This window comes from Protopterus annectens, chromosome 1.part2 (genome assembly GCF_019279795.1).
Source record: "Protopterus annectens isolate FY-2018-M chromosome 1.part2, PAN1.0, whole genome shotgun sequence".
NCBI lineage: Eukaryota > Metazoa > Chordata > Ceratodontiformes > Protopteridae > Protopterus > Protopterus annectens.
Genome location: NC_056727.1, coordinates 577,666,817 through 577,686,274, shown reverse-complemented (window position 1 = coordinate 577,686,274; position 19,458 = coordinate 577,666,817).

The window sequence follows — 19,458 nt, the reverse complement described above, 5'->3', positions numbered from 1 at the left end:
CAATGCACTCTTATATAAAAAATAATTTGAAAAAATAGTGGAATTCCGCCCTACAAAAATAAAGTTTCCCTCCTCTCCCACATCCTCCAGCATAACCATCTTGTTGTTCTCCTTCCTTATCCCCCTCTTTGTTATCTCTTCCTTTTTTAAATCTTTCCTTTTGCCTCTTTAAGAAATCTATAAGGTTGTCCAATTAAGGATCCACCTACATAAAACATTTTAAAAATGTATTTTTTTTAAATATTAATAATAAAAACTGTGTGGTCCCCTGCTTGCCTTAAGTCTTTCAAGCATGACTGCACATACTCATGCTCATTTGCAATATCTGAATACAAAGTCAAACAAAGCCTAAGGCTTTCACATAATTCTTTGCATACATATAACAATTAACTTCATGCACTTGATATTTTTGCCATAAGTAGGCATATTTTTCTAAACACCTTTGTATTTGCTTAGTGCAAATAACCTTGAATGTCATATAGGTGTAGCAATGCTTTTTGGGGATAACCACTACAAGTGCTAAACCCAGGATTATAAGTACAGCTCTGTATCTTTCAGATGTGGCAGCTCATTAACCTTGACATATACTGGTGCAATTCGAGACCTTTTCTTTAAAGGATCAAATTATTTCTTTATTGTGGAAACTTGGCAGCATTTGCAAAATAGGATTTTTTTTAAATAACTCCAATTCAAGCCCATTAAAAACAAGACCAATTTCTAGTGTCTTAAGTGTAGAACAGAAAGGATGAAATTCAGAATTTTAACAAGTCTTTTTTTTTATATATTTTCTTTCTGAAACACGCTAAAACCTTTATTAATGCATAACATGGCCTGAACTATGTTTGACATTTTGAACTCAAGGTGGTGAATAGTCACTCCATGAAGGAGCCTGATAAAGCAAATGGTGATCTCAGGCCACATGATAATGCAAGTTTGTGGAGTATAAGCGACAAAGACATAGGGCAGGATTCACGAAGGCTTGCACGGAGTCTAAGAGTAGTGTAAGACTCCATGCAGCCTTCGCGATCAAGGAACAGCCCTAAATTCCATGTAAGAGACCAGCTAAAACGTCTCTTACATGGAGTGGGTGTGGATATGCTAATCCCCTCACTTGCAGCCAAAAGGCATGCAAATGAGGTAGATGAGCGATCCAGGAAGCCCAAAGCAGCCCATGTAACAGCCGTTTTAGCTGCAGAAATGTACTCAGTTGACAACTGAGTACGTTTCTGCAAAAAACACAATGGAGCCATGTCAGCTCCAAATAAAGGGTGCATATGTGTCAGGCAGCATGCCAATGGCCAAATATGTGGCCATTGGCAAGGTACCCCGACAAGGTACATAAAAATGAAGGTTATAAACCCACAAATGTGGGTTTTCTGCAATACATGGATTTACAATGCAGGGACCAGCAGACCAAAAACAACATGGCCACCGTTTAGTGGTTGCTAAGGGGGGAAGCTGAGTCTAAGACATGTAACTAAGCATTAGTAGGAAATCTGATGTAAATGAGTGTTAGGATACTGAATTCCACTGTCACATAGCAAATGAGCACATTCTGAGTAGTGTAAGAGATACATAAGGGGGGGAATAGAGTAAGAGATAGGTGACATCACAGGGGGGAATGGCAGAAAGAAATGCAGTTCATTGGAGGTCAGTCTTACATGACAGATGTCAGACACATATCATGGAAAGAGGAGTGCCACAAGATAAGTCTGGGAAAGTCAAGAAATGGAAGGTGTATACTGTTACTTACACTAAAGTTTCTTGCTGGGCATGCATACGCACGTGTGTGTGTCATGAAGTGCGAGTAGGGCAGTGTGCACGCGTGTAAGGCAGACTGAGCATGTGGGAGCCTGTTAGCAGACTTGTAAGACTGTTTGCACTGGTGTGCGCGTGTTTTAACCCGAATAAGATGATTCTAAACCGTGTAAGCATGTGTGCACGCGTGTAAGCCACTGTGAGCGTGTTTCTGCTGGTTGTGCGTTGCTCCCCCCTGAGGAAACAGAAAGGAAAAAGGAAGCAACAGAATTAGTAGGAAGCTAGCACGGAATACTGCTGGAGCTAGCAGGTGAAAACAATTAGAAGCAGGCAATTACACAGGCAGAATAGTAGCTCAGCCAAGCACTTAAAACTCTGCAAACAGCAGTGCAGGATGTTTCTATCAAGAGACACTGCAAGACAGGAGTAAGCTATTAGAAGTGAAAACTGAAAAAGCTGAACTCAGAGCAGAAATGCTAGCTGTCATAAGGAGACATAGGCTACTTGCTGAGGGTGGTGACAATGCAAATGGTGCCAGACAACCCACAGTGAGGAGACGGAGAAGAGTGTACAGGCCCAGGGTCACCTACCACGGGTTACATGAGCTGGAGATAGTAGAGCGCTATGGAGTGGACAGAGACCTCCTGCAGCAAATTGTCGAGCTGTGCAGGCTACGCCTCACACACAGAACCAACAGAGGGGAACCCATCCCAGTGGAAACCAAGGTATGTGTTGGTCTAAGAATACTAGCAGCAGGTACCTTCCAGAGACCAACTGGTGATATGATGGGGATATCACAGGCAACAGCCTCCAGGGTACTGCACCAGTTCCTGGATGCCATGTCAGCACATGTCGGTGATCATGTATATTTCCCCAATGCCCGTGAGGTATTGGCCAGCAATATGCGTCTCTTCCAGCAAATAGCAGAATACCCTGAGGTAGTGGGTGCAATTGACTGCACGCACATACGCATCAAAGCACCAGCCGGTGAGCGGGGTAGGGCCTACATTAACCGCAAGGGCTTCCCCTCCATCAACTGCCAGGTCATGTGTAATGCCCAGGGCATAATAATGAATGTGTGTGCTGGCTGCCCTGGGAGCTACCATGATTCCCATATCTGGCATTTGACGCAGCTGTACCAGACATTTGCCAATGGGGACATCCCACATGGACACCTAGTGGGGGATGCAGGTTATGCACTGGAGCCGTGGCTGATGACACCCATCAGAAATGCACACACACCTGAACAGGAATGCCATAATGAGGCACACGCACAAACATGTAATGTAATAGAGCGTGTGTTTGGTCTGCTCAAGTCACGGTTCCGGTGTCTGGACACATCGGTGGAGCCTTGCAGTACTCACCAACTACATGTACCCAAATTGTCATGGTATGTGCTATGCTACATAATATGATCTTGCGAAAACAGCTGCAGCAGGACCAGCATAGGGCCGGCCCAAACAGCCCCCCACTATTGCCAAGGCCATCACAGGCAGAGCGTGACTTGGAGGAGGAACAACCTGAGCCTGCCCCAGTAGGCAGAAGGAGGCGTGCCCAGTATGGCCTGGCCTTGGCAAAGAGGCAATGCATAGCACATACACTGGCTCAGTAGGAACCCTGGGAATGATACCCCTCTCTGACTCACTCATATAATAACAGGGATGCCTAAAATGACATAACCTGCTCTCAAACATGTACAGGGAGTGTAGTATGTGCATCCGACAGAGGCAGCCCTGCAGCACCACCCGAGGCATGAATGCCATGTGTAAAGCAATGTAACACCATGTAGTATATGCACACTTGATGACCCTGACTAACATCCTACCCTCACCAAGCATGATGCCACAATATGACAATGAGATGATCAATTGCAATAATTGTCTGAAGTATTGCAGTTAGTCAAAGGGGATCCAATGTGTGCCAGCCTGGGATGACATGCTGAGCATGACATGATGCTCCACCTGCTAGGGGTGGCATGAACCTATCAGTCCAGGCCTTATGGATACTGGCAAAGGCTGTTGTTACCCACAGTGTGCCCTGAATAGGTAAGGCTCAAAACACAAACCCACCTCCATAGGTATCACAAGGGATAAGAACCTAGATGTAATGCTACCCAATGCCGGAAGTCTAAACAGCAAGATGCATGCAGTCTAAACTCCCCCAGTATAGAGAATGTTGATATCTGTCCTGTAACAGAAAACTGGGTCAAGGCTCACAACAGCACCCTAACACTACCAGGTTACACCTCATACTGTGCTGTACAGCCTCAAAACATGGAACAAGCTACAAAAGGAGGGTGACTAGCAATAATTGTCAAGGATAACCACACCCCCATGTTGGTACCACAACAAGAAGCAGCATGGACTAGCCATGGTCAAGTAACTGTGGCTAAAACTGCCTCCCAGTTAATAGCCTGCTACAGACTACCGTCCTAACACCAGGAACTGCACCTGGCCTATGTTGGAATACATGAATATATCAAGCCCTCCAAACCACATTATACTGGGTGACTGAAAATACCCAGACATAGACTGGGAGCATTATACTAGCTCCAACACTGTAGGACAAAAGTTCCTAGAATCCATAAACCAAAATGCCCAGGAACAACGTACCACTCCCACAAGAGGGGTAAGCATACTGGATGTGATAGTCAGCAACATGGGTACTGGATGGCAAGATGAGAAGTGTATCCCTCACTGGTATTACCAGACCATAGAGTAATCACACTGGATATACACATCCTGACCACAGTCCCTGGCCAGAAAACCACAGTGAAAAACATGTGGAAAGCAAAAGTTGCACTCCTCCAAACTGATGTGGAATCCATTAAAGGCCCTGTGCAGGTGCAAAATATGGGCCACACCTCAGAACCTGTTATACAGGCATTCCATGAACACTGCCAGGAATGCTTGGATTATGCAATCCCAAATAAAACCAAGACACAATGCCATACACGCAGGCATCTGGCATGGTGGACTCCAGCCATTACCAAACCATGCAAGAGAATGAGGAAGCTACTACATGATAGAGCAAACATAAAAAGGGAAGTAATCACTGATCAGTAGTATGGCAATAAAATATGTCCACACATACAATCCACTAAGGCCAGCTACAACAAGTTGAATCTGTGAATCATGAGGCAATGTTACACCTGCCTCAAGTACACAGACAACCCTCAACTCCCCCCAAGAAATACAAATATATGTGAGAGATGCAACCATTTATCCAAACCGGAGGCTGAGCTCCCTCACCTCAGTACTGTCAAAACTAGTCAGGAGGAGAAGGTAACCACACACACCACAAACCCAGTCCCACATAGACCTATCACAACTGCAAACCAAAGACATAAACACAGAAAAACATTCCCGGAGGCCCTAATTACAAACACACCACACTAACAGAGGCCTCCAAAGCAGACCCCCAAGCAACCACAACCTCCAAACATAGCACATGCAACACATAGTACACAAAGCTGGTGTGCCAAACAGTCACAGGCCAGAAGGAGAAACAACATGCCTGATACAGTTGGAATAGTTGACTCCATAGACAGACACACTGCTGTCCCGCCTACCAGACTGAACAAGAGAAAGGGTACAGTAAGCTGCCTGTAGGCTGCTACAATACGCCACATAACACAAGTACGTAGGTCACCCCAAAGCAAGTAGAAATATGATGCAGTCATTGTCCATGCTGGCGTGAATGACCTGAGATGTACCTCCCCGGACTACATGAAAAGAGACATAGATGAGCTCTACGATTATGTAGTCCAGGCCAGTATGACACTGACCGTTTGCTGCATCCTACCCTCACCAAGAATGATGCCACAGTACAAACACAGAATGATCAGCTTTAACAAGTGGCACAATTACTGGTGTCATTCCAAGGGGATCCAATGTCTGTCTGCTTGGGATGTCATGCTTGACAAACCACGCTGCTATTCCAGGGATGGCTTGCACCTGTTAACCCTGGGTGTCTGGATATTGGATAAGGCTTTTGCCACCTCCATAGAGCCTTTCGTAGGCAAGGCTGAAAAGACTAACCCACCACCCTAGAAAACATAAGTGGAAAGAAACATAAGGGTAATGCTGACCAATGCCAGATGTGTAAACCTCAATATGCATGCTCCCGAGGCCCTCCCCAGTATGGAGAACATTGATGTCTGTGCAGTGACAGAAACCTGCAGCAAGCCTCCTGACAGCACACCAGCACTACCAGGTTATACCTCATATCATGCGTTATGGCCCCAAAACCTGGACCAGAACATAAAAGGAGGGGGAGTATCCATATTCAGCACAGACATCCATACGTCCAGGTAACTGACAATGCACGAAGCATTGGAGACCACCCATGTGCAACTAACCATAGGCAAGACTGCTGTACAGTCTGTAGCATGCTACAGACCACACTCTCACACACAGGAACCCCACCCAGCCGTCCTGAAGACACTGGTCAGTATGAATGTCTCACCAAATACCAAACAAGGTACTCACAAATTACCACATAGGTGGTAATCCAATATGTATGGAAGGAGTAATCATGGACCTAGGGACACAAGTGGACAGTAACCTGTTATGTGACACTCACATTGCCAATGTGGCTAGGAAGACTGTCTATATTGGACACCGTATCATGAAAGGATTCACATCTACGTCAACAGAGGTCATTGTGCCCCTATACTGTTCTCTTATCAGACCCATAATCTAGTACCAATGCCTCATTTGGGATGTACCTTACCCGACACCTGCAGCAGTTAGAAAGACCTCAAAGGTACCTCACCAAGAGGCTAAAGGGTCTCAAATATATGTCATATGCTGCCTGGCTGTAGACACCCCAGCTGAATGCAGTCACATACTGCATACACAGAGGCGTTGTATGCCTGTTGTACAAGGCCATGTCCAACACAGGAGTAATGGACATGCTCCACCCCAGAAAACCCAAAGCCATCGGAGCTGTGAGAGTGAGAGATGTCAACCTCAACACATAATGAAATAGGATGTGCTGGAGGGACAGATACATAACCCAGAGGCTCCCTACACCCTGGAACAGAATCCCACTCCATGTTAGGCAGAGCCCCTCACTTACACTCTTCAACAGGAATCTTGCCAAGTGGATGGATGATCATAGATGTACACTGGGGGTCTTCACTGTGTCACATCCAGACAGAGGCACAGTAAAGTAAATCACCTAGGGTGGATAGCCTAGTATGAACCTATGAACCTATGAAGATACAAATTGTACAGGACACTAAGGATAATCACAAGGCTTTCTTAACTGATGGTAGGAACCTTGTTGGGGATTCACAGATATGCTCTGAATCACTCAAATATTACAAACAACATACCAAACACACACACATATTGCCAACATCCAACCTGACAGGTGCAGTGCAAACCCCCCCCCCCCCAAAATGCAAAATATCTATCCCAGCAGACTGCTGGCCCCCTGACATTGCAGATGCTGAGGTAACAGCCAGCATCTACAAAGCAAAACACACAGCAGCAATGGTCTGAGATGGTGTCCTGGGCTGAGTCCAACATGGACTCCAAGAAGAATGGAATGCCAAATCACACTACTGCTCAATGTCAGCCTTACCACAGGATATGTACCCAAAGAGCAGTGTACAACAACAGTGGTCCTTCTCAACAAAGGTGTTGCCTGAATGGATACTGCAAACTACCACACCAGAATCCTGACAAGCTTGGTCTGCACAGCTATGGAAAGGATCAGCATGTACCGCAGACATAAAGATATTGGGGACCTACTGACACCGGACCCTACCTAGTGTGGCTTTCTTAAGTGCAGATCCTGCCCCTTACACATGTTTGACTCATTTGAAACAGTCATTAAGGTCATTGATGAGGGCAATGTGGTCCACACAGCATAGCTGGACCTTGCAAAGGCTTCCGTACAATAACCCACGTGTTCATTATAGATAAGCTCACCAGCTTAAATATAAACCCCTATGTCAGTAGAGGAGTTGCAAACCAGACCAAGGACAGAACTGACATGGTCAGACATGCTGCAGCCATGTCAGACTACAAACCAGATATAACTGGCATCCCACAAGGCTTGGTCCGGGGACCTCCCTCGTTTGGTATGTATGTCCCATAGGTACAGGCCAACATGGAAGGACTGTGTCTGAACAAGTCTGCAGAGGACTACAAACTGGCCACCATATCTGACCCTCCAGCTGACACAAGCATCCCACAAAAGGGCCACATAGAAACAGACAACTGGTGCCATAGCCATGTTAGCAAGCTAATTGCAGAAAAGTGTATAGTCAACCCCTGTGGATATACAGTAAGTGCCCACCAATTACTACATAGGTGTTAACCCATTAAGTACTTAACATGTAATGAGAGACCTGGGGACACAAGTTGATAGATATCCTGCATTGGACACGCATGTAGCTGTAGTGTTTACAGAAACATACCATATACCCACATAATCATGAAGGTTGTCAGATCTAGATAAGGGGAGGTCATTGTGGCTCTGCAGTCATCCTTCATCAGTGTTACAATTGACTGCAATAGCCCCTGTGGGATGTACCTCAGTAGACACCTCCATCAACTGTAAAGTCCCCAAAAGTACCTCACCAGGAGTATCAAAGAGCTTGAACAGATGCCATGTGTTGCCTGATTAAACAAACAGCAGCTCCACACACTGTCATACTGCCCACCCAGAGGCAAGCTGTGCCTGATGTATAAAGCCATGTCCAAGCTGGAATCAATGAACATGCTGCATCTTGTACAATCTGAATTGCCAATGTACACCTATGTTGTGGAATACACTACCAATGTTGGACAAGCCTGGTATAAGTAGTTCATATCTGAACATATTGCAACATGGTCAGATGTGCACAATTGGCCACTAACCAGGCTGTTGTGCTCAGTATGGAAATGCAAAGCAGTGATAGTACTAAAGCCCAGGATACTGTCCACCACAGTGAAAGTACTGAACCAGTACACTATACGGTACTACAGTGTTAGGTCAGTATGAAAGGATGTTGACAACTGTATGCAAAGTATCCCATGCAAACCCTGCAGGCACAGTATAATCCCTGTTGTGTTCAGACACAAAGCAGTTGGACAGTAACTACACAACATGACACACAACACACAACCATAAACTTGAGATATTGTTGAAGTTCACACTCATCCACAAATGTGGTGTGCTGCAGAGTTCAACATATGGAAAGCTCACATTGGGCATGCTCGCACACTTTGATAAATGAGACATATGTCAGACAACATGCCATGCAAAGCCTGAACTGGGCATGCTCACACACTTAGGCCAAATCTCAGTTTAGCAGTTGGCCACACATACCTGGTATTTGTACATGTTATTCCAGGAACCAACCACATTATAGCAATCTGCCCAGTGCACACAGTTAAATGACTACAGAGACATAAGTGATATAGTGGATCCCTCTCATATTCAAACATCTTCCACAGATACACAAGTTATTCATAGAAACAGGGAATGCTATGGCAATAAAGACCTGCAAACAGTCTATCAGCAACATATATTGTGCATCTGACAATTAAACATTTGGGTGTAGAGGTCAACACTAGGCTGTTTGCCCTAGGGAATGACAGCTTAGCCAGAGTGTGCTTAGTGTCTGCCTCCCCAGTACAGTAGGCTACTGTGCCACTGTAAAGTAGGTCACATAAGGCACCGTGTGAGGCTAGTGTGCTGTGCCTCCATCAAACAGGGACACAGTGGAGATCCCAGGGGTTGAATTTGCTAAGCCACATTCATGTTGTTGGTGTGTGCTGGAAGAGGGTTGGTGAGGACCTCTAACAGTAAGTGGGCGTCAATAACAGACTGAGGTGAGCCTTATCTGCATTGTCTGGACAATTTCACTGTCAACACTTTGTCGTAATGATTATGTGGGATTGAAGTGTCATGCCAGTACTGTTCAGAGATATCCTCCCTCTTTGGGCTACTGCTCTGCAATGTATTAGCTCACTCTGTCTGTTGGACAGCTCATATATGGCTGGTGTACACCTGACAGGTGTCCTGTTGTGGAGGAGTCATGGGTATATTTGGGATAGCATGATCAATGCAAACCTTCCACATGCTCATAGAATGCAATTGTCAAGGATTATGCAGAGTGGCCTGTATACTCCCCCAGCATGGATCCTTTGAAGTCTTCCACCCCAGTCTTCACAGGTGTAAAGGCTGCTTTTGATAAATACACTTTGTTTGCAGTGACAACCTTGCCTGGGGGTGGGGATGGGATATGGATGTCCAGGGAAAGGTGGGTATGGTGAGATATCAACAATGGTGGTCTACCTCTGGTGTGGAACAGTGAGTACCCATGTTGCAGATGGTCAGGTGCAGTATGTATTCCCCCTTGTGGCTGTGGTGAGTGGTTTTGCCATAGCACATGGACTCACCGATTGTAGTGCCTGTAGGGTAATGTTGTAGAGGCCTGAGTAGTTCCCACACACAATATACCTGTACCTGACGTTAACAACTGGAATGGTGTATGTGAACACCTGCATATCTTGGCACTGTTCCCAGGGAAGCAAAGTGTGTGTCCTGGATGTGGGAGGGGTGGTCCAAACTGGTTGTGTTGTGTGTTACAGGTCCTGTGGTCACGAATCATGGTATAGAACATAACCTGCCAGTGCTGATGTGCATATCTGAAACTGACATAGGTGGCTGCAAATGCATATATATGCTATCCCCCACCTGACAGGTAGTACTAGATGTACATACCTCTGTAGAAATAATGATGTCAGCACCCTATAAATACTGCAGGTGCAGAACAGATGCCCAGTAATTCGGATAGTGCACTCTGCGAATGCATCTCCCTCAAGTGTCATAATATAATTAGGTAGGGGTTTGAATCCTGCAAATGCTCTGGGTGAGTGGGGTTGGTGTTTGTGCAATTCTGTGTGAGGGAAATGTCCCTTTTGGCAACTGGGAAAACACACTACAGGATGCACATTCCCCTTTCTAAACACTGATGATGTCAGCACCCTATAAGTACAGCAGGAGAAGGGAAACCTCCCAGTAATGCAAATAGCGTGCTCTGCTAATGTGTCTGTCTCGAGTGTCATAACATACTTAGGTAGGGGTTTGAATTCTGTAAATGCTCAGTATGTGTGTGGAGGGGGGTTAGTGTGTGTGCAATTCAGTATGAAAGAAATGTCCCTTTTGGCAACTAGGAGAACACACTACAGGATGCACATTCCCCTTTCTAAACAGTGATGATGTCATCACCCTATAAGTACAGCAGGAGAAGGGAAAACTCCCAGTAATGCAAATAGCACGCTCCACTAATGCGTTCGTCTTGACTGTCATAACATAGTTAGGTAGGGGTTTGAATCCTGCAAATGACAAGTGTGTTTGTTTGGGTGGGGGGGTTAGTGTGTGTGCAATTCTGTGCGAGAAAAATGTCCCTTTTGGCAACTAGGAGAACACACTACAGGATGCACATTCCCCTTTCTAAACAGTGATGATGTCAGCACCCTACAAGTATAGCAGAAGAGGGCAAATCTCCCCGTAATGCAAATAGCACACTCTGCTACTGCGTCTCTCACTACTGTCATAGCACAGTTAGTTACGGCTTTGAATTCCACACATGCCACGTGTGTTTTTGTCACACAGAATGCCCATGTGTGTGGGTTGTTGTTCACAATAATGCATGACATCGATTAAACCAGTAATGGCAATGGACACAGATGATGTATGCGTGTGCCAAATACACATATGTACCTGTGACCTTCAATAGTTCCCATGTCTGACACCTGCCACATGTGAATACATGGTATTTGCACTGGATAACATTATGACTGTAGTCTTCTGTGTGGGTGCTGCATGTGGTATGTGTATATACAGAGTGAGATGTATATGGTATCATCCTAGCAGCGAGGGATACACATCTGGTCTGGGGCATATAGTCTACATGTTGTTGATGAACAGGTGCTGCATGTTCTCACCTGTTGTGGGAGTGGTAACAAGTTGTTCCATAGCAATGCAGTGACTACATGCTAGGAACCTTTCAGCTAGGGTGTTGTAGCTACAGTAATTCATCAGCATACAGTAATACGTCAGCATTCCTGGTGACGGTATGATGCCAACCAAGGTCAGGATCATACCAGCCAGTGCCACATGCTCAGATAGCCCTTCCATGTTCCCTATCATGTAGTCCAGGGAGGTACATCACAGGTCAGCCATAGTGGCATGGACAATGACTGAGTCATATGTGTCCATGCCTCTGACTGACCTGTATGCTTGTGTTATATGGTGGACCATAGTGCCCCACGGGCATATCACTGTGACCTTCACCTTGTCCAGCCTGGTGAGCGGGACCTCACTGTACTGGACAATAAAGGTACCTAACACAACTGTAGCAGGTGTTTTGTCTAGCCGTACAGGCTGTGACTGTTTGGCACACAGGATTTGTGTGCTATGTGTTGCACGTGCTGTGTTCGCTTAACGATGCCTGTGTGCCAGCTGCAGAGGTGTCTGCTGCTCAGGCAGGATGCTATTCTGAGGCTCCACGAATGGCCCAGTGTGTTCACGTGTTTGGATTGCTGTCAGTGTAGGTCTACATCAGACTGGTATTGTAGTCACTGTAGTATTTCATGCCACCTGACAGGTTATGCCAGTACTGGATTCAGAGTGCTTAGTCCCCAGTTTGGCTATGTGGTTGCATCTCATACATGTGTTGTACATCCATGTGTAGGGGAGAGGGTTGACTGTGTACATGTGGCAGCTGTGACATTGCCACATGACGCACATATTCCACAACTGTACCATAGAGGTGACTGACAAGTGACCTTTGCACATGCTACCATAGTATTGTGATTGCCATGGTGATTAACAGCACATAGAGCCAGTGGGGAACAAGGTACAGAAGGTGAGTATGTGAGGGTGTAGTGCCTGTGATTAGTTAGCACTGGCATATATGACTGCTCACGTGGACAAATGCCAGGTAAGTCATATGCAATGTGTCACAGGCAACGTACATGTGAATAGGACAAACAGTGACGTTCTGTGAAGTGAGACATGGACATACATATAGTAAGTTATGCAGATGTCACTAGGAGTCCACAGAAGCTCTGTAACTCTGCATTGCAGGTGGGATCAGTGTTCCAGGGTAACTGCAAGCAAACATGCATGCAAACAAAGCTACAGTAAGCAGGGCTACATGTAGTCCATTGTACAACAAACAAGCTGTACCACTTCCAGTAGGTAACAGTGCAAATATGCAGGCACTATACACATGTACATGGAAATACACAGGTCAGATGGCTAGGGTCCAGTCTCAGCGCACACAAGTGTACAGACCATGTACCGTCAGGATGTACAATAACTGGATGGAAACCCAGGTGCTCATACCTGCAGTAATACACATGTCAAATAACAGACACTGAGCCTTCACTCAGTGGTTTCATACTTAGTAGGATGTATGCTACCTGTCCTGCCACCACAGTATCCCTGACATTTATGGGGACTCTCCCTCCTGTGAAAGTTAGTTTTGTGTGTTGGGGCTGTCTAGCATGGTATGAGATGTGAGCTTGCAGTGCTAGGGTGCTCCTGTGTGTCCTGTACCAGTCGTGTAGTACTGCACACATATCAACATCCTCAAACATCTGCATTGCAGAGTCCAGTGTGGGCAACATGCCACTTGCAGTTTACATGTCCATCATTGTGTATCAATACTTTCATTAGCTTATCCCCTATGCTACCTATGTATGTAGCCTTCTGTTGACATCCTTACCACCAGTATGCCAACATGTGCAGATGATACACTATGGTACTTACCATGGGTGTAGACAACAGTACAAGACAATCATACCCTTACTGCATCAGGCAGGCTGGGATATACCCACAATTATATCAGCACACAGTACTGTTAACAACATGATACTATTACTACACATCTATGTAGTCACCCTGTGCATCAGCAACATGTTAACCTGTACCTGCACTGATGTTACAGATTGCAGGAGGTGGCACAGTTTCATCATATGCACAGGGTGTGAACTTGGTATGCCTGAGTCTGCCACTGATACCACCAATTGACATGTATGTGTATGTGTGTTGGTGAGGGACAGCAGTATAAGGTGGGGCAATGTTGATGCAGTGTGTGCGTGTATGCGGTAGCCCTAAGTGTTGTCAATGTGCATGTGTGTATGGATGCACACAGTTCCACCTCATGGCTGCCATATACTGGTGTTTGTGGACAGCCACAGACTGTACCTGCCAGGTCATACAGATCAGTGTCTCTGGCCACGGACACGGTACCTGTGCCTTGCAGGGGTGCTACGGACCGTATCTGGTACCAATCCAGACTGGATACAGTCATCAGAAGCAGGTGTTCGTGACTGGACACAGATCCCTGTCGGGCCTGTCCAGAGCCACGTGCACGTGGTCTCCTGGGGCAGTCTGATGACAGCACAGACCCAGCATTGCTGGGGCTGCTGCTGGCACTATGGGGGTGGCCGCGGCCCTGTTATCGTCCACGACGACTGCCAGCTGCTGCTGTTGCTGGCATACGCCCACGTCAACGCCTCGACCATCCACCATCGCCCTGGCTCATGGAAATGTAGTTGTGGAACCGATCTAATATGTCCCCACAACGTCTGTCTATGACATCGGTGAAATTACGGATGGCAGCCGCAATGTCACGCATACTGTCAGTCATGGCTATGCGACATGCTGTCAGCTCCCTCAGACCCTGTCTGGTGTACCGTTCCATACGTGACTGTGCCTGCATGACAGCCTGAAACATAGCTAAGGTTGTAAGACCTCTGTGGGCATGTCTGACAGGGGCAGTATGCCCATGGATGCTCCCACGAGAACCCCTGGACATCTGTCTGTGTGGTACCATCTCTGGGCCATGCCCATGGCTGCTGTGTGGGGAAGCATGTGCCACAGATACCACATTACCCTGGTCAATGCCCACTGTATCCTGTCTATCACCTAGGGACATTGGTGACAAAGGGTGTATTGGCAGGATAACTGTGCACATTGATGGGGTTGACAGCTGTGTACTGTCAATTGGCTGACCAATGACGGACCCTGGCATACCTCCCTGTGCCATTACACAGATGTCATCATTATCAGTACCCGTGGCACCTGATTCAGGTTCCCTGCTGCATGACACCAGAGCAGCACCAGAACCTGTGGGAGGGAAACAGGAAACACAGTTTACAATGTATACACAATGTTACCAGTGATGCACACATGCACACATGCACAGGTGCACACATGCACACATGCATACATGCACAGGTGCACACATGCACACATGCACACATGCACACATGCACACATGCACAGGTGCACACATGCACACATGCACACGTGCACACATGCACAGGTGCACACATGCACACATTTACAGGTGCACACATGCACACATGCACAGGTGCACACATGCACACATGCACACATGCACAGGTGCACACATGCACAGTTGCACACTACTCAGTATGCAAGATATCTACACACAGACACAGACACACCTGCATGCATACACAGAGCACTACTCAGTGAGCCTAATATTACTATTACTATCAAGACTATTAAAGGTATTGTTAATACACACTCACCAGCATGGATAGGCTGCATTTCTGTTACACTGGAGGGACCTGCAGAAGTGAGGAAATTAATGTCAGTGGGCACAACTGTGCCATTGTTACTGAGTATGATACAGGTCAGTAGTACAACAGTTGCCTTTCACAGGTCAGCTGCTGATATTGAGAATATCACACTTGCACATTAAATACTATGATGACAGCTACAAACCAAGGACACACCTCACACATGCATTAACTACCAGAGTACACAACAGTCAACTATACATATGGCATATTACCTGCACGCTCATAGTCTTGCTGCTGTGTGGCTCCAGCCTCCATCATAATGCAGGTCTGCTGCTGTTGTTGTTGTTGGGGGCTGGAGCCACAACACTTATGAGTAGTCCCTCCAGTCTGGTGAGTGGGGGATGTGTAGCCCCCCCACCACCTGTGGCAACCTGTTGCCTGTGGATATCCAACCACGCTGACGGACATTTCTGATTAAATCACTGCAGTGATGTTGTACTTGCTCATATGTCCTATTATGCATGCCTTTGTCATTTACCCGACGGATCAGGTCTTGTCACAGTGCAGCCCTCTCCTGCTGATTCTGGCTGGTGCGGGAAAAGAGTATTGCATAATCCCGCACCAGGCTCTGATGTATCTCCTCATCCTCAGCTGCAGAGTACACTGGATTGCGCTGGTGAGCCATGGTCCTGAAAAAGGAAATAACATGATATCAGCAAAATATGTCAGCAGAATTTGGCACACATACTACTCGACTGTTGTGATACAACATATCTCACATATATAGCATCTGTCTGTCTATTGGTGGATACACATGTAAATGGCCAGGTATCAGTGCTCAGCCAACAACTGTGCAACAGTACCTGGCACACTCCATACGACATACTACCAAACCCCGGCAGTCAGAACACTGATTCAGGTCCAAAGCACCTCCTCACTCTGGGGGTTTGTATCGAGGTACTGTATGGGGTACATCATCAACTACTGTGAGCTGACCACAAACTAATTGCCCTGGATATACATATCCCACCTCCACCACCAGCACAAACAACTACAGTGAATAACATTTCAAATGCAAACTTTACACTTCGTAACACTGTCATGATATCCTTTAAGCCCACTAGGCCAGTGGAAGACACAACCCACAATGCTGATCCCTTCACAAATGATTTCTACGGACATCTCCAAGAATGCATGGATCATGCAATCCCATATAAGACCAAGACACTCTCCACAAAGGGTAAGCATCCTGTCTGGTGGACCCCAGCCATATTCAGATTGTATAACAAAAGATGGAAGCTACTGGAAGACAGACCATAATTCCATAAAGGGAAGGCATGTCTGATCAGCACTAGTAAGGAGCTATTTTCCCTCATACAAACATCCATGGGCAACTTTGAGAGGAAAATCAATGGGGACACTACAGATAACCACAAGGCCTTCTTCAGTTATGTTAGCAATCTGGTCAGAAACCCTCCAATATGCTCATAGTTATTACACAACAACATATAATTCACTGAACCCACAGATATTGGCAACATTGTGGCAGACAGGTTCAGTGCAAGTTTCCCCCCTCCCTCTCCCCCAAACTAAGACATACTTATCCCAGCTGACTGTAACCTCCCTGTCATCACAGATGTCCAGGTGAGAGCCGCCCTCAGAAAAGCAGTAAACACAACATGAATGGGACCTGATGGTATCCCCAGTTGCATGCTACATGAACTCCAAGAGGAGCTAAACACACATATAGAAGTGCTATGTAACACTAGCCTGACTACAGGATATGTACCTGTACACTGGCGTACAGCAGCAGTGGTTCCACTCCATGAAGGAGGCACCTCTACATACCAATACAATACAACACAATACAATACATTACAATACAATACAATACAATATGCTATTGCCCCTGGGACTACAGCAGCATACTGTTCTGCTACCCTGACCATTGTGACACATGTGATGTGATGGTACCTGCTCCTGTCAAACAGTTACACAGGGTGACTCATATGGCATATTACCTATCTGACTAACATTCAGCAGGGGTATGTGTGACTTGTGCTCATGGGGAGTCTTGCTTCTTAATGCTGTGTGGTTTATTGCAGGGTATGTCTTATCTGTGGGTAGGAACCTGTACCTCCGCCATGTGCTCTCTACTGCAGTGTCACGGATGACACACAGCAGTCATTTAGGTTGTGGATGGTGTGAGGTGTTACTATGGTTGTTGGACATCTGTCATGGGTGTGACTTAAGTATGTAAATCCAGGAGTGGTAACCTCTATGTGGGTAGTATGTGTGTACTCTGTGGTGTTGTCAGTCACTGTGCATTGGTAATGTGTTTGAGTGCATTGTTACAGTGTTGTACATGTCACTGTGTCCGTCTCCATATCTGTAGCTGTCATGTGAGGAACATACCATGGCAGCCATTGTGTGGTGTGGAGGGGTACACTGACCTACATGTCCATAGCTGACACACCATGTCTGCTGACACATACCATGTGCAGGTATTCCAGGAATAGTGTGCCACTGTGAATATCATTGGGGGGACTAATGTACACATTTATGACGCTGTTCACCCCTGACACATGCAGTGGTGGTCAGCCAATCACATATCTGGTGGTTACTGGTGTAGGTGATTTGAAATGGGGTATGGTACTCCAGTTTGGACACTGGTGTTCACTCCATGCCTTTGTCACCAGGCACCTGTTGCAATACATCTGTACACATGTGCCTCACTCAGAATATATATACATCTCTCTCTCTCTATATATATATATTTATTTATGTATATATATATATATATCTATATGTATATATATATATATATGTCTATATATATATATATATATGTATATATATATATATATATATATATATATATGTGTGTCTGTATACATATACATATATATATATATCGATGTACATATATTGCTATGAATATGGAGGGGGGTGTGACAGAGAGGGGGTGAGAGTGACAGAGGGGGTGGGACAGGGGGAGTGTGAGATTGTCATATACAGTCATATCTGTAGATAGTCAGATCTGTCTGTCTATGTATATGTATCTACATATATCTATATCTGTATGTGTGTATTACATATATATGTTTGTACATATTCTATCTATCTACATCTGTCTATGTATTCCTACATCCCTCTCTATGTATGTATACATATATGCATATTATATATATATATATATATGCAAGGTCACAAAACTGTATACACACACTAACATACTGCTAAACATACATAACTGTGAAACCTACTTTATACATTGCACTACAACCTACATTCAACCTACATTGATATGTGCACATAGATGCCCTCACATACATGTGTATGTACAGCCTTCACTGATAGTTGCTGTATGTCCCCTGCCTTATGCACATCTTCATATACATATGGATACAGACCAATGACACATATGGAGGGTTCACAGTACGTAGACTTTTAAAGTATTACTTTACATTACCTGTGTTTGTCACAGCTGCTTGCGTTGCCGTCTGGTTTGGTGTCCTGCTGCTCCAGTTGCCAGTTGTCAGCTTTGGAGTGGTTGTTGCTGACTGGTTTTGCTTGTGTATGTTTTTTTTTCTCTCACTCTCTCTCTCTCTTTGTCTCTCCCTACCTCCACAGGGTGCAATGAAAGTATTGCATGTGTTGACTGGGAGTACAGCATGCTTTTGTAGGTATCTGCATATGTTCATGTGATGGCCTCTGCACCAATTGTTAGCCAGCATTTGCTAATTGCATGCAGCCAGTTGTGTACTGATTGCAGTTCTCACTGTGATTCCGGGACAGTGCTATAAAAAGGTATGGGAGATAGGCGTAGCCCTTTCAGAGTTTAAGGGCAGGGACCATGCTGGTATGCTGTGGACACTGTTCTGTGAGTGTAAAGGTTAGTATCCCTCTCATATTTCTGGCTGTGTTGTAGATTAACATTTCTCCATTCATTTCTCCAGTTTCCTGTACTAAGTGTGTATGTACACTGACACCTAAGACTACTACTACTGTTAATGTGGGTGGGTGTGCTTTCCTGTGGGACATGTGGTGTAACTGGTATGTAGCAGTGGCTCTTGCACTTTGTTGCTATGGCTTCAATATTTGCCATTTACATTCACTACTTGTATGC